This window comes from Erinaceus europaeus, chromosome 14 (genome assembly GCF_950295315.1).
Source record: "Erinaceus europaeus chromosome 14, mEriEur2.1, whole genome shotgun sequence".
In the NCBI taxonomy this organism is placed as follows: domain Eukaryota; kingdom Metazoa; phylum Chordata; class Mammalia; order Eulipotyphla; family Erinaceidae; genus Erinaceus; species Erinaceus europaeus.
This window is the reverse complement of record NC_080175.1, coordinates 31,413,469-31,428,714: the sequence shown is the minus strand read 5'-3', so window position 1 is coordinate 31,428,714 and position 15,246 is coordinate 31,413,469.

Here is a 15,246-nt window from a genome sequence, read left to right as displayed (position 1 = left end):
GTGCCCAGGTACCTCTGCTAAGCAATATTCAATAAAATACAAATTAATGGAGACCTTGGTTTTAGGAGAGACATATTAGAGAGAAAGTTGACGTGAGTTTTAGAAAAGCAATAGGGACAAAAATCAGAGGTTAACCCAATCCTATTTCTCCCACCTCTTAGAAGCCAAGAGACAGACTAGATTGCTACTGATTCTCCAGATATTGCAGAGCTTTATCCAGAGGCAGGTTGAGAGTGGCAATGCACAACTCTGCAAACCAGTACTTGTCAACTGACCTTGAGAGTAACAAACAGCCCCCAAGTAAGGTAGCTCCAATTACAGCCATGAAGTTGGAGGAGCTCTTTCAAGGCAGATTGATTTATTGGACCAGTAATACAACCCAACAGCCCACACACAGATTCTGCTTTTGGCAAAATGCCCTGCCTACTTCCTTCTCTCTTGTCTTGATAAATTGATTTGTGTGTGTTTTGTAGTTTATTGCAGAAGTAAGGGTGTGTGTGTGTGTGTGTGTGTGTGTGTGTGTATGTGTGTTGCTTTAACAGGATGGAAACTCCTAGCCTGAGAACCCACATGGTCTCTCTTTGTACCGGATCTCTAAACCTCAAACTGAAGTGAATCTTGCTCCATTTTCTTTATGTGGTCACTTCTATTTCACTCTTCTACCTCAAGTGCCCCACGAATGTTCTAGAGTCCCCCACCCTGTCTGAACCCTCTGTTTCTCAATGCCATGCCATTTTGTAAGAAATATGTGTTTGTACCAGGCAAAATGCTATCATCCCCACTGGTCAAACAAACAACAACAAAAACCAAGACATGAAAGAAAACTTAAATCTAATAGAGGTAGATCCAAATCCAAGTAAGTCTAACTGATGACTTCACTGATTTCAGGCTTCGCCTCACTGGGGGACAGATGACCAAACCCCCACAGGAAATATAATCAGATCACAGGATCATTTAAAATGAGAATATGTGAAAATCTAAGGACACAGTTTCAATTTGTATCAGATATAATACTCTGTACCCTTCATATGCATGGCTGTTTGACATCCTGTATATCATCCATCATCATGTAACATGTTACGGCACACTTAGTAGTAGTTTAAAGCAACACAAACTTATGATATCACAGTTTCCACGGGTCAGGAATGCAGGCAAGGTTAGATGAGTCATTTGCTGAAGGGGTCACAAGGCTATGGGCGAGGTGTGGCTCAGGGCTGTGCTCATCTAGAGCTTCAATGAGGAAGGACCTGCTTCTTTACTCACAAGGCTCATGGCAACATTCAGTTCTTTGAGGTTGTAAAACCGAGACTGAAGAGGGTCTTTTTTTTTTTTTTTTTAGGATTTATTTGTGAGAGAGCCAAATATCACTCTGACACATGCAGCGCTGTGGGTCTAGCACAAGGCCACATGCTTATATGTTCAGCACTCTGGTCACTGTGACATCTCCCAGGCTGCAAAACAAAATTTGTTTAATGCTGGCAGTTGGCTGGTGGCTGCTGTCAGATCCTGGAGACTGCTTCAGTTTCCTGCCATATGGGAATTTCCAATGTGGCCACTCAAATTTTATAGGTGAAAACATGACAGTTTGGCTTTAATTGCATGGAATTGATTCCTGGTGATACTTTGTCAGATGTGCTGATCATTTGAATTTCTCCTTATTGCATTTTGTATCCTTTCTTCCTGTATTCCTGCAAGATGAGTGCCATCATATTATGTGACATAATCACAGATACTCTGCCACTGTTGTCATGTTCAGTTAACTGGAAACAAGCCTCAGGTTCTGCCCACACTCAAGGGGAGAAGGCTGCACAAAGTATGAGCACCAGGAAGCAGGGGTCACAGGAAAGGGGCATCCTGAGGATCTGCCTACCATATTCCTCTTTCTGCCCAGCTCCTTCATTTCCCTATCTTATGCTAAAAATCAGTTCTAGGGATTTGCCATTAAATAATGATTTTACAGTAATGATGTTAACAAGTCATACACATGCACATATATATAGACATATTACATATTACATTTACATATTAGAGAGACATGGGAAAGTATCTTTTTATAAATATGTTTGGTATTTTTAAAATTATTTTATTTTCTAGAAAGAGGAACAGAGGCAGAGAGAGAGAATGAAACTATAACACCAAACTTCCTTCAATTCAGTGGTGGCCAAGCTCAAACCCAGCCACAAACGTGGCAAAGCAGCACATTACCCAAAGGAGCCCATTTACCAGACCCTGAAAGTATCATATATATATAATTGGGATCCCAGCATATCTTACATTTTTATTTATTTATTTATTTATTTATTTATTTGTTATTTAAGAAAGGATTAATTAACAAAACCATAAAGTAGGAGGGGTACAGCTCCACACAATTCCCACCACCCAATCTCCATATCCTGTTATTTATTTTCGGAGGCTCCAGCTGGCCGGGCTAGCATAGCGGCAGTAGACAGAGACTTGGGGACACACGGCTGGGCAGGGAAGCTGTATTTCTTTATTCAGGAACAAAGATTCATAAACTAACCCAAACTAATCACCAAACAGAACTCTCCTGCCTCCTTCCCCCGCAGCGGCGCCAAGAACTCTCGAACTCTCCAACTCAAGACAATTTGGCTACCTATGTACTATGGCCTTCTCTTCTGCTTGTGAAGAGATCTCCAAAGGTCTCTGCCCTTTCTTCACGAGACTGTTTCGCTGTTTCTAGAACATTTATCTCTGGACCACTCTGTGGTTTCCACTCACTCGGGCGCACTCAGAACAGCCAGCGGAGTCGGGAGGAGCCAGCAGGTGCGGGGCGAGGCGCAGAGCTGCCGTTTCCACCTGGTGGAGCAGCCAACCAGCCAGCCAGCCAGCCAGCCAGCCAGCCAGCTGCACCCGGAAAACCCCACACACCACGCCCGCGGCCCGCAGGAGGCCGACGCCAGCACGCAGGAGCCTGATGCCACCACACAGGAGCCCGATGCCAACACGCTAGAGCCCGATGCCAACATGCAAGAGCCTGATGCCAACACTCAGGAGCCCGAGGCTAGCCCACAAGAGCCGGCTCTCCACCGCGTGGCACAGGGCACTGGACGCGTGATCCCTCCAAGTTGCTCGGCCACTGAGAGCAGGACAGCAGACATGGCAGGGCCATAGGGCAGGGCCGCAGTGGCCTATCATGGCCGCCACCCCTGGGCACCTTGGCCCACGCCTTCTACAAGGCTGGCCCGCCCGCCCTCGGGCTATGAATTCTGGACAGATCCTGAACCTCCCGGACCCCCTGGGCTCCCTGCCATAACTGGGCACCCTGGCCGAGATCCTCAGCTCCGGTCTGAAGACAGACAAGCTGGAGTACGCAGAGATTCATGCAGAGATCGCAACCTACAATTCCTTGAAGTGGAGCTGCGCGGGAGGCCACCTCTGGATGGTGACCCTCCCCAACAACTAAGACAGTACAGATCTAAATTCGTGTTTAAAATGACATGTCTTCGTAACAAAGGTTTCTCTCCTTGTGTATTAATGACCATGTTTATGTGTGTGTTTAAAGTTTGGTAAACAATAACTTTAAGGTTAAAAATGTAACTTTAAGGCTAAATTCTTACTAGGCAAAGTTAAATGAAAAAGGTTTTCAACGTAATTCTCATAAAGATAAAATTAACTTACATTTAAAGTCTGAGGTAAAAATTAGTTAATAATCAATATATTTTAACTAAGTTGGTCTAAACAAGACCTGTGCACACCTAGGGTGTGTCTCCATCTTGAATGGGTGTAACAAAAGGTTAAAAAGACGTTGTTGATATGTAAAAGTCTCAAATTCCTTCTCTATCAGAAACGTTAGATTGCGCTATGGTTATGCTAATAACAAGTTTTGTTTCATAGTAAATAAATTGCAGCCAGCTGCCTTTGGGACTCTAGGCCATTCCCCGCCCCCATGAAAATGCCCGTCCAGGCAAGTACGCCCCCCAGAGGCAGAAAATGATTTTTTTAAGCTGATAAAGTTTTGCCCACAGAGGCAAAAAATGGCCCCCTCAGGCCTTCCCTTGGCAGCACACTGGTTCTTGTTACTCGCTTACATGTTTCTCCATGTTTGTGCCAGTTTCTTTTTTAAAAATGCCTGTAGGATATAGGTTTCTGCTCACCCCACACCCCTGATACTGTGGTCATTTAGTTAAAAAAAAAGGGGGAATTGTTGTATGCTTTACATTGGTTTGTTCTAGCTCTCCCCCTGCCAAAAAAATTGGTTCAGTCCTGCTAGTTTCGCCAGCCTGCTTGTCCCCTCCCCAGGGAACCCCTAGGGAGTTCCAGAGTTCCAGAGTTCCAGAGTTCGAGAATCTTTGGCGCTGCCGTGGGGGAAGGAGGAAGGAGAGTTCTGTTTGGTGATTAGTTTGGGTTATTTTATGAATCTTTGTTTCTGAATAAAGAAATACAGCTTCCCAGACCAGCCGTATGTCTCTGGTCGTCTCTGTTACCCGCCTGTGAAGCTAGCCAAGGCCAGCTGGAGCCACCAAATTTTGACAACAAATGGCGCCCACGTGGACCTGACCTGCGCATCTCTCTGGGCTCTCAGCTCCCCCTTCTCTCAGATCTCGCCCTCTTCTCTCACACCATGGTCAGGTAGTGGGGACGGCCATTGTCGGCTGACTCCACGTGGCCTGAGCCACCCCCCATCCTATAATAAAGATTTGTGTACCCCTTTGCTCTGTACATCCACTCTCTTCTCCGTGGTGCAGCCTGACACCTGACCGCTACAACAACAATAACCCACCCCCTCCCCTGATATCTTTCCCATTGTCTATCTCTCTGGGAGCATGGACTCAGGGTCATTGTGGGTGGCAGAAGGTAGAAGGTCTGGCTTCTGTAATTGCTTCCCTGCTGAACATAGGCATTGACTGGTCGGTCCATACTCCCAATCTGCCTCTCTCTTTCCCTAGTAGGGTGGGTATCTGGGGAAGCTGAGCTCCCGGACACATTGGTGGGGTCTTCAGTCTAGGGAAGCCTGGCCGGCATCCTGATGACATCTGGAACCTGGTGACTGAAAAGAAAGTTAACATACGAAGCCAAACAAATTGTTGAGCAATCATGGACCCAAAGCTTGGGATAGTGGAAAGGAAGTGTTAGGGGGGTACTCACTGCAAACTCTAGTGTACTTCTGCTTTCAGGTATATATTTTGCAGTAGTTTACAGATACGTGTGAACATAAGCTCTCTCTCACAGAAACTGGTGTATATCTAGGCTTTGGGACTTTGTTAGAAAGTGAACCACCTGAGATGAAATTAGAGTATACTATGAAAGGAAAGGTCTCACCCAAGTAATGCAGCTGAAGGGTTGTCATTCCACACGTGAAGTCTCTGGACACAGTCTGAAGTGAAGCATGTTGAGGTGGCAATCGTTGCGTTGGTTAGGTTGTGATTGGCAGATGCAATATTATTTGATATGGATAGGGAGAGGCATATGGGGAAGTGGGCTCTATCCAAGGGTTCCAGGACTGGGGGAAGTAGAGGCTCTATAGTGGAGATGTGAGGTTCCTGCTGTAATTTGATCAAGTCCTGCTTTTAGTACTCCTTTCAGATATTCTTCCTCAACTTCTGTTCATGAGTGGGATCATCCCATACTCATCTTTATCTTTCTGACTTAGCTCACTTTACATAATTCCTTCTAGCTCTGTCCAAGATGGGTTGGAGAAGGTGGGTTCATTGTTCTTGATAGCTGCATAGTATTCCATTGTGTATATATACCACAGCTTTCTCAGCCACTCATCTGTTGTTGGGCACCTGGATGCTTCCAGGTTTTAGCTATTATGAATTGTGCTGCTAGGAACATAGGAGTACATACCTCTTTTTGGTTGGGTGTTATGGAGTCCTTGGGGTATAACCCCAGGAGAGGAATCACTGGATCATATGGAAGGTCCTTCTGAGAGTTCTCCAGACTGCTCTCCACAGAGGCTGTACCAATTTACATTCCCACCAGCAATGTAAAAGGGTTCCTCTGTCCCCACAACCTCTCCAGCATTTGTTGCTGCTGTCCTTTTTGATGTATGCCATTCTTACAGGAGTGAGATGGTATCTTAGTGTTGTCTTAATTTGCATTTCTCTGACAATCAGTGACCTAGAGCAGTTTTTCATATGTTTGTTAGCCTTTTGGATCTCCTCTGTAGTGAATGTTTTGTTCATAAACTCTGCCCATTTTTGGATGGGGTCATTTGCTTTTTTGTTGCTAAGTTTGCTGAGCTCTTTATATATTTTGGTGATTAGTTTCTTGTCTGATGTATGGCATGTGAAGATCTTCTCCCATTCTGTGAGGGGTCTCTTTGTTTGTTTAATAGTTTCTTTGGATGTGCAGAAGCTTTTCAATTTGATGTAGTCCCATTGGTTTGTTTCTGCTTTCGTCTTCCTTGCAATTGGGTTTGATTCATCAAAGATGTCCTTGAGGTGTAGGTGGGAAAGTGTTTTACCAATGTTTTCCTCTAAGTATTTGATTGTTTCTGGTCTGAAATCTAGGTCTTTGATCCATTTGGAGTTGATTTTTGTTTCTGGTGAGATAAAGTGGTTCAATTTCATTCTTCTGCATGTTACAACCCAGTTTTCCCTGCACCATTTATTGAAGAGAGCCTCCTTCTTCCATTTAATCCTTTGGGCCCCCTTATCAAAGATTAGATGTCCATAGGTGTGGGGATTTATTTCTGGGATTTCAATTCTGTTCCACTGGTCTGTGTGCCTATTTTTGTTCCAGTACCATGCTGTTTTGATGATGATAGCTTTATAATTTAATTTGAGGTCTGGGGGTGTGATGCCTCCATTTCTGTTTCTTTTCCTCAAGATGGTTTTGGCAATTCTAGGTGTTTTCAGGTTCCAGATAAATGATTGTAGTGTTTGTTCTATTCTCTTAAAGAAGCTTGGTGGAACATTGATGGGTATTGCATTAAATTTGTATATGGCTCTGGGGAGAATATTCATTTTGATGATATTTATTCTTCCAATCCATGAGCATGGGATATCTTTCCATTTCTTGGTATCAGTTTCTATTTCCTTGAGTAGCGACTCATAGTTTTCAGCATACAAGTCTTTCACTTCTTTGGTCAACTTTATTCCTAGGTATTTGATTGAAACAGTAAATGGGAGTGATTTCTGGATGTCCTCTTCTTCATATTTAGTGTTTGGATAAAGAAATGCCACTGATTTTTGTACACTGATTTTGTAGCCTGATACCTTGCTATATTGCCTAATAACTTCCAGTAGTTTCTGCTGGATTCTTTAGGTTTTTCTATGTATACTATCATATCATCTGCAAATAGTGAGAGCTTGACTTCTTCCCTTCCAATCTGTATTCCTTTAATTTCTTTCTCTTGCCTGATTGCTATGGCAAGAACTTCCAATACTATGTTGAAGAGTAATGGTGGGCAAACGCTAGAAGAAGAAGAAGAGTAATGGTGACAGTGGACAGCCCTATCTAGTCCCCGATCTGAGGGGGAATGCTTTCAGCTTCTGTCCATTGAGTATGATGTTGGCTGTAGGTTTGCTATATATAGACTCCACTATCTTGAGGAATTTCCCATCTATTCCCATTTTTGTAGAGTTTTGAGCATGAATGGGTGTTGGATTTTGTCAAAGGTTTTCTCTGCATCTATTGAGATAATCATGTGGTTTTTGGCTTTGCTTTTATTGATGTGGTGAATGACATTGATTGACTTACAGATGTTGAACCAGCCTTGCATTCCTGGGATGAATCCCACTTGTTCATGATGAACAATCTTTTTGATATGTTGCTGTATCCGGTTGGCCAATATCTTGTTTAATATTTTGGTATCTATGTTCATCAGAGATATTGGTCTGTAGTTTTCCTTTTATTTTCTGTCCCTATCAGCTTTTGGTATCAGGATTATGTTGGCTTCATAGAAGGTGGAAGGGAGTATTCCTGTTTCTTCAATCTTATGGAAAAGCTACAGAAGTATGGGTACTGTTTCCTGAAAGTTTTGTAGAATTCATTTGTGAAGCCATCTGGTCCAGGACTTTTGTTGTTGGGGAGATTCTTAATAACGGTTTCAATTTCTTTGTCTGTGATTGGTGCATTTAGATTTTGTAGTTCTTCTTGGTTCAATTTTGGAAGGGCATATGCTTCTAGGAATTGTTCCATTTCTTCCAGATTCTCTAGCTTGGTGGCGTATAGGTCGTTATAGAAGTTTCGCAGGATTCTCTGGATTTCGGTGGTGTCAGTTGTGATATCTCCTCCATCGTTTACAGTTCTATTAATTTGAGTCTTCTCTCTTTTTTGTTTGGTGAGTCTGGCTAGGGGTTTGTCAATTTTGTTTAATCTTTCAAAGAACCAACATTTGGCTTCATTGATCTTTTGTATGGTTCTTTTATTTTCAATGTTGTTTATTTCTTTTTTTATTTCTTTTATTTTTTTATTTTTTATTTAAGAAAGGATTAACAAAGCCATAAGGTAGGAGGGGTACAACTCCACACAATTCCCACTACCCAATCTCCATAACCCACCTCCTCCCCTGATAGCTTTCCCATTCTCTATCCCTCTGGGAGCATGGACCCAGGGTCATTGAGGGTTGCAGGAGGTAGGTCTGGCTTCTGTAATTGCTTCCCCGCTGAACATGGGCATTGACTGGTCGGTCCATACTCCCAGTCTGCCTCTCTCTTTCCCTGTAGGGTGTGTCTCTGGGGAAGCTAAGCTCCAGGACACATTGGTGGGGTCTTCAATCCAGGGAAGCCTGGCCAGCATCCTGGTGGCATCTGGAACCTGGTGACTGAAAAGAGAGTTAACATACGAAGCCAAACAAATTGTTGAGCAATCATGGACCCAAAGCTTGGAATAGTAGAAAGGAAGTGTTAGGGGGGTACTCACTGCAAACTCTAGTGTACTACTGCTTTCAGGTATATATTTTGCAGTAGTTTATGGACACGTATGAACATAAGCTCTCTCTCACAGAAACTGGTGTATATCTAGGTTATGGGACTTTGTTAGAAAGTGAACTACCTGAGATGAAATTAGAGTGTACTATAAAAGGAAAGGTCTCACCCGAGTAATGAAGCTGAAGGGTTGTCATTCCACACGTGAAGTCTCTGGACACAGTCTGAGGTGAAGCATGTTGAGGTGGCAATCGTTGCGTTGGTTAGGTTGTGATTGGTGGATGCAATATTATTTGGTATGGATTGGGAGATGCATACGGGAAAGTGGGCCCTATCCAAGGGTTCCAGGACTGGGGGAAGTAGAGGCTCTATAGTGGAGATGTGAGGTTCCTGCTGTCTTAGGGTTCAAAAAGACAATGGATAGTTAATGTTATCATCACATTATTTGGTAATTGGGTTAACTTTGAAAAGTCCTTTTGTTATGGTTTTCTGTACAGTACCCAGTATCTTGTATATAGCTGTGCTATTGGATGCTTCTAATCTACTTGGTCTAGGCTTTTGAGAGAGTCTGCATATCAAATACACAGCCTATATATTAAAAAGATTCAGTTTGTGTTTTGAAAAACTTTGAGAGATACCATTGATTTTCCCCTTCTCATAATAATCAACTACTGATTTATATGTCTACATTTTGCTAGGAGTGTACATAAACACCATTCCTACCACCAAAAGACTGTGACCCATCCCTCCCACCCACTCCCACCACCCACTGGCCCAGGAAGCTGCATGTCTACCCCTCACCACAGGGTTTTTACTTTGGTGCCCTACTTACAATTTGATCAGGTCCTGCTTTTAGATTCCCTTTCATATCTTCTTACTCAACTTCTGTTCATGAGTGGGATCATCCCATACTCATCTTTATCTTTCTGTCTTAGCTCACTTAACAGAACTCCTTCTAGCTCTGTCCAAGATGGGTTGGAGAAGGTGGGTTCATTGTTCTTGATAGCTGCATAGTATTCCATTGTGTATATATACCACAACTTTCTCAGCCACTCATCTATTGTTGGGCACCTGGGTTGCTTCCAGGTTTTAGCTATTATGAATTTTGCTGCTAGGAACATAGGAGTACACACCTCTTTTTGGTTGGGTTTTATGGAGTCCTTGGGGTATAACCCCAGGAGAGGAATTACTGGGTCATATGGAAGGTCTACGTTTAGCCTTCTGAGAGTTTTCCAGACTGCTCTCCACAGAGGCTGTACCAATCTTTGATGAATCAAACCCAATTGCAAGGAAGACTAAAGCAGAAACAAACCAACGGGACTACATCAAATTGAAAAGCTTCTGCACATCCAAAGAAACTATTAAACAAACAAAGAGACCCCTCACAGAATGGGAGAAGATCTTCACATGCCATACATCAGACAAGAAACTAATCACCAAAATATATAAAGAGCTCAGCAAACTTAGCACCAAAAAAGCAAATGACCCCATCCAAAAATGGGCAGAGCATATGAACAAAACATTCACTACAGAGAAGATCCAAAAGGCTAACAAACATATGAAAAACTGCTCTAGGTCAATGATTGTCAGAGAAATGCAAATTAAGACAACACTAAAAATACCACCTCACTCCTGTAAGAATGGCATACATCAAAAAGGGTAGCAGCAACAAATGCTGGAGAGGATGTGGGGACAGAGGAACCCTTTTACATTGCTGGTGGGAATGTAAATTGGTACAGCATCTGTGGAGAGCAGTCTGGAGAACTCTCAGAAGGCTAGACATGGACCTTCCATATGATCTAGTGATTCCTCTCCTGGGGTTATACCCCAAGGACTCCATAACACCCAACCAAAAAGAGGTGTGTACTCCTATGTTCCTAGCAGCACAATTCATAATAGCTAAAACCTGGAAGCAACCCAGGTGCCCAACAACAGATGAGTGGCTGAGAAAGCTGTGCTATATATATACAATGGAATACTATGCAGCTATCAAGAACAATGAACCCACCTTCTCTGACCCATCTTGGACAGAGCTAGAAGGAATTATGTAAAGTGAACTAAGTCAGAAAGATAAAGATGAGTATGGGATGTTGTTTATTTCTGCTCTAACCTTAGTGATTTCTGTCCTTCTGGTTGCTTTAGGGTTCCTTCGTTCCTCTTCCTCTTAGTCCTTGAGGTGTGCAGTTAGGTCGTTCATTTGAGCTTCTTCTTGGTGTTTAATATGTGATTGTATGGCTATAAGTTTCCCTCTCAGTACTGCTTTAGCTGTGTCCCAAATATTTTGACAGGTTGTGTCTTCATTTTCATTTTTTCCAGGAACATTTGAATTTCCTGCTTGAGTGAATCTCTGACCCAGTGGTTCTTAAGGAGTATGTTGTTTAGTTTCCAAATTCTGTGACTTTTAATAATTGTCTGTTGTTAAATGTTAGTTTTACTCCACTGTGGTCTGAGAAGATACTTGGGATGATTTTGATGTTCTTGAATTTATTGATGCTGTCTTGTGGCCTAATATGTGATCTATCCTTGAGTATGTGTTATGTGGATTTGAAAAGAAGGTGTATTCCAGTTTTTTGGGGTGAAGGACTCTGAAAATGTCCAAGAGGTCTTGTCTGTCAACCTCTTCATGCAATTCTCTTGTATCTTTGTTGGTTCTCTGCTTTGTTGATCTGTCTACGTGTGAGAGTGGGGTATTGAAGTCTCACACTATTATTGTATTACTACTGATGTATTTTTGAAATTCTTTCAGTAAGTGCTTGACATATTTAGATGGTCCCTCATTGGGTGCATAGATGTTAATAATTGTTAAGTCTTCTTGGCTGATTGATCCTCTAATCATTATGTAATGTCCTTGCCTATCTTTTATTACTTTATTTAATTTAAAATCTATCATATCTGAGATGAGAATGGCTGTTCCTGCCCTTGTTTGTGGTCCGTTAGCCTGTATGATAGTTTTCCATCCTTTCACTTTAAGTCTGTATTTATCTTGTTGTGACAGGTGGGATTCTTGCAAGCAGCATACGGTTGGGTTATGTTTTCTGATCCATCCCCCCACTCTGTGCCTTTTGATGGGTGAGTTTAAGCCATTGACATTTATTGATATTATGGATTTAATGTATTGTAGTGCCATTGTTCAAAAAAATTTTTTTGTTTGCTCTGATATATTGCATGTATTACAGTGATGTTCTTGTTTATAAGAGGTCTTTTAGAACCTCTTTCAGGGCCGGTTTGGTGATGGTTGCCTCCTTTAACTGTTGTTTGTCTAAGAAGATTTTGATCCCTCCATCTAGTTTGAATGAACGTCTAGCAGGATATATTATCCTTGGTTGAAACCCTTTTTCATTCAGGGCTTGATAGATATCTTGCCATTCTCTTCTGGCTTTTAGAGTTTGAGTGGAGAAGTCTGCAGATAATCTTATGGGTTTTCCCTTGTATGTGACTTTTTGTTTCTCTCTTGCAGCCTTTAGGATCCTTTCTTTATCCTTACTTCTTCTCATTGTGACTATGATGTGTCTTGGTGTCTTCACGTCCTGCTTGATTCTGTTTGGTACTCTCTGGGCCTCTTGAATCTTGATGTCCTTTCTGTTATTCAGGTCTGAGAAGTTTTCTTCTATTATTTCCTCTAGAAGTTTGCTTCCCCTTCCTCTCTTTCTTCCTCTGGCAGGCCAATCATACGAATGTTACTTCTTTTGAGATCTTCCCATATGTCTCTGTTGTTGTTTTCAGTGCCTCTCAATCTCTTTTTAAGCTCTTTCACCTCTTTCTTAGTTTTCTCTAATTCATCCTCTGTCTGACTAATTCTGTTTTCTGCTTCTGTTAGTCTGCTTTCCCTTGCCTCAGCTTCTTTCTTCATTACAGCTATTTCAGCTTTCAGTTCTCTAATTGCCTCAAGATAATCAGTATTTTCCTTGGGGGTCTCAACTGCTGTTTCCCTAATATTGCCATTCCTTTCCTCCAATGTTGTTTTCATTTCTGTGATTAATAAGTTTATTATTGCTTGCATACTTTTCTTATCTATGGTTACTTCTGGCTGATATGTAGTTTCTTCTGGGCTCTTGTATTCATTCATTGGAGTAGCAGTTTTATTTGTTTTTGATCTACCCATTTTTTTGATTTATGTGTTTCTTTTTTTGTGCTCTGTTGTTCCTCAGTTGTTGTGTCTTGAGTACAAGCAACACTCTACTAAATACCTTTATGACAATTACACTCACCAACCTCAGGAATTACAGTAACAACTGAAGCAAGTATTGAGGCAGTTTAATCACTACCAGTTAGCCAAACAATTTCTCCAGTCCGTGAAAAAATAGTAACCAAATCCCAGTGAAGAAGAAAGAGAAAAGAAAGAAGGGATAGCAAGAACAGACAGTTATGCAAATCTACTATCCACTGTATATTGTAGGGGTAACAAGAGGGGAAAGGGAAGTAGAGCAGAGATACACACATAGAGAGTCCACTCTAAGTCAGATTTCTTCCCCAAAATAATTCACAAATTCAGAAAGGCAAAGAAGAAGGAAGAAGTGTATGACAAGATTAAAAAAAAAAAAGAAAAAAGAGATAAGAGAGAGAAAAGATAAGAAAAAGAGCTGTAATTAAAGAGCAGTGAAAGGAAAGGTTTTTTTTACTTTATTTTTAATTTAATTTAATTTTTTTTAATTAGCTACTAGGAGGAGGGAGGGGAGAGTCTGTAGAGGAGGTAGGAGTAACGAGACAAGTTCCTCCCACAATAGATAAGATGCCCACTACCCTAGCAATGAAAGATACCCTAAGAGTTCATTCTGATCAACCTAAAGGGGGGGAAGGTATATGCCCTTATATAATATTAATAATAAAATAGAGCAGGGTAAAAAAAAAAAACCCTGTCCCAGATTACCTCAAACCTCGTGATCAGAGGCAGCTGATTGTTAAGAAAGAGAAAAAAAAAACACCTCAGGACTAGACAAGGATAGCTGAAATAGACAGTTATGCAAATCTACTATCCACTGTATATTCTAGGGGTAGCTAAAGGAGGAAGGGAAGCTGAGCAGAGATACTCGAAGTGAGAGTCTACTCTGAGTCAGAATTCTTCCCCAAAATAATTCCCAAATGTGTATCAGTGAATTCAAAAAAGCACACTATTTGGTGGTGTGGGGGATGGGGCCTGTGGCTTTGGAAGCTGTAGGATTAAGGAAGAAAGGATGACAAGAATGAGGAAAAGAAAAAAAAAAGAGAGAGAGAGAGAGAGAAAAAAGAAAAAGATAAGAAAAAGAACAGTCAGAAAAGAGCGGTGAAAGGAGTTTTTTTATTTATTCATTTTTAATTATTTAATTAGCTATGCAGGGTGAGGTGGGGGGTGTTGGCTACTTAGAAAGAAAAAAGGCCAGAGGTTTCAGAAGGGTATAGACTTAGAATGAATGATACTCCCTGGTGGGACAGGAATCTTGGTAAAGAAAGACGCTCATTAGGGGAGCCTGCTAGGAACTGGTCCCCAGGGATTGGTTATGGGGGGTGGGGAAGGGGGAGGAGGTGTGCTTAATAATTTTAAAAGAAAAAAATTTTTTTGCCCTTTTCTTTTTAGTCTATTTTTTAACCCAAATTAAGTTATAGTCACCTCCTTGGTGTCACCGCTAGGACCCCTTATTGACTGGCCTACTAAAGGCAGAAAATCCTACTGTTTCCAGAAGATGTGGTCAGAGCTCAAGCCACTAGCAGCTTCTCAGTCCACCATCTTCCGGGAACCCCCATATTTTAATTTTTATTAACATTTTTCCATGCAAGTAAAGGATGCAACTTCAAAATCACACTTTGCAACTTTTTATTTTGACATTTAAGCCATTTCCAATATTTAGTCATTGCAAATAACACCTCATGAATATTCTTACACCTAATTCCTTGGAGGAAATTGTTGCTATTTTTCTTAGGCTAAGTGATATTATACTGAAAAATACACCAAGTCTGTTGGCTTTTAAGGCTCAACACACATTTATGTGCTGCTAATGGCCTGTGAGAGTGTCTTCCTGGCTTGTCATTTTCAATTACAAATACATGTATTTTGCAAATCCAGGGCCTTGTGCATATGTGATTTTATCCCTCTGGGTCACTCTTTTATTTAGATAGAGAAAGAAATAGAGAGAGATGACAGGGGAGAATGAGAGGAAGAAGGAAGAAGATGAGGAAGAGGAGGTGGAGGGGGAAAGGTAGGGGAGTCAGGGAGACACCACAATACATGAGTGAGTTTCTTCTGGGCATAGCACCTCCATGTGGCTACACACATAGCAAAGCAGCACCCTACCTAGTGAGCTAGATCTCTAACCTTCTATGACAAATAGAATGTTTTCAGTGTTATAAGTAACAAATGTGACTGTGGGCCAAGGTAGACAGCATAATGGTTATGCAAAGAGCCTCATGCCTAAGGCTTCATACTCCCAGGTTCAGTCCC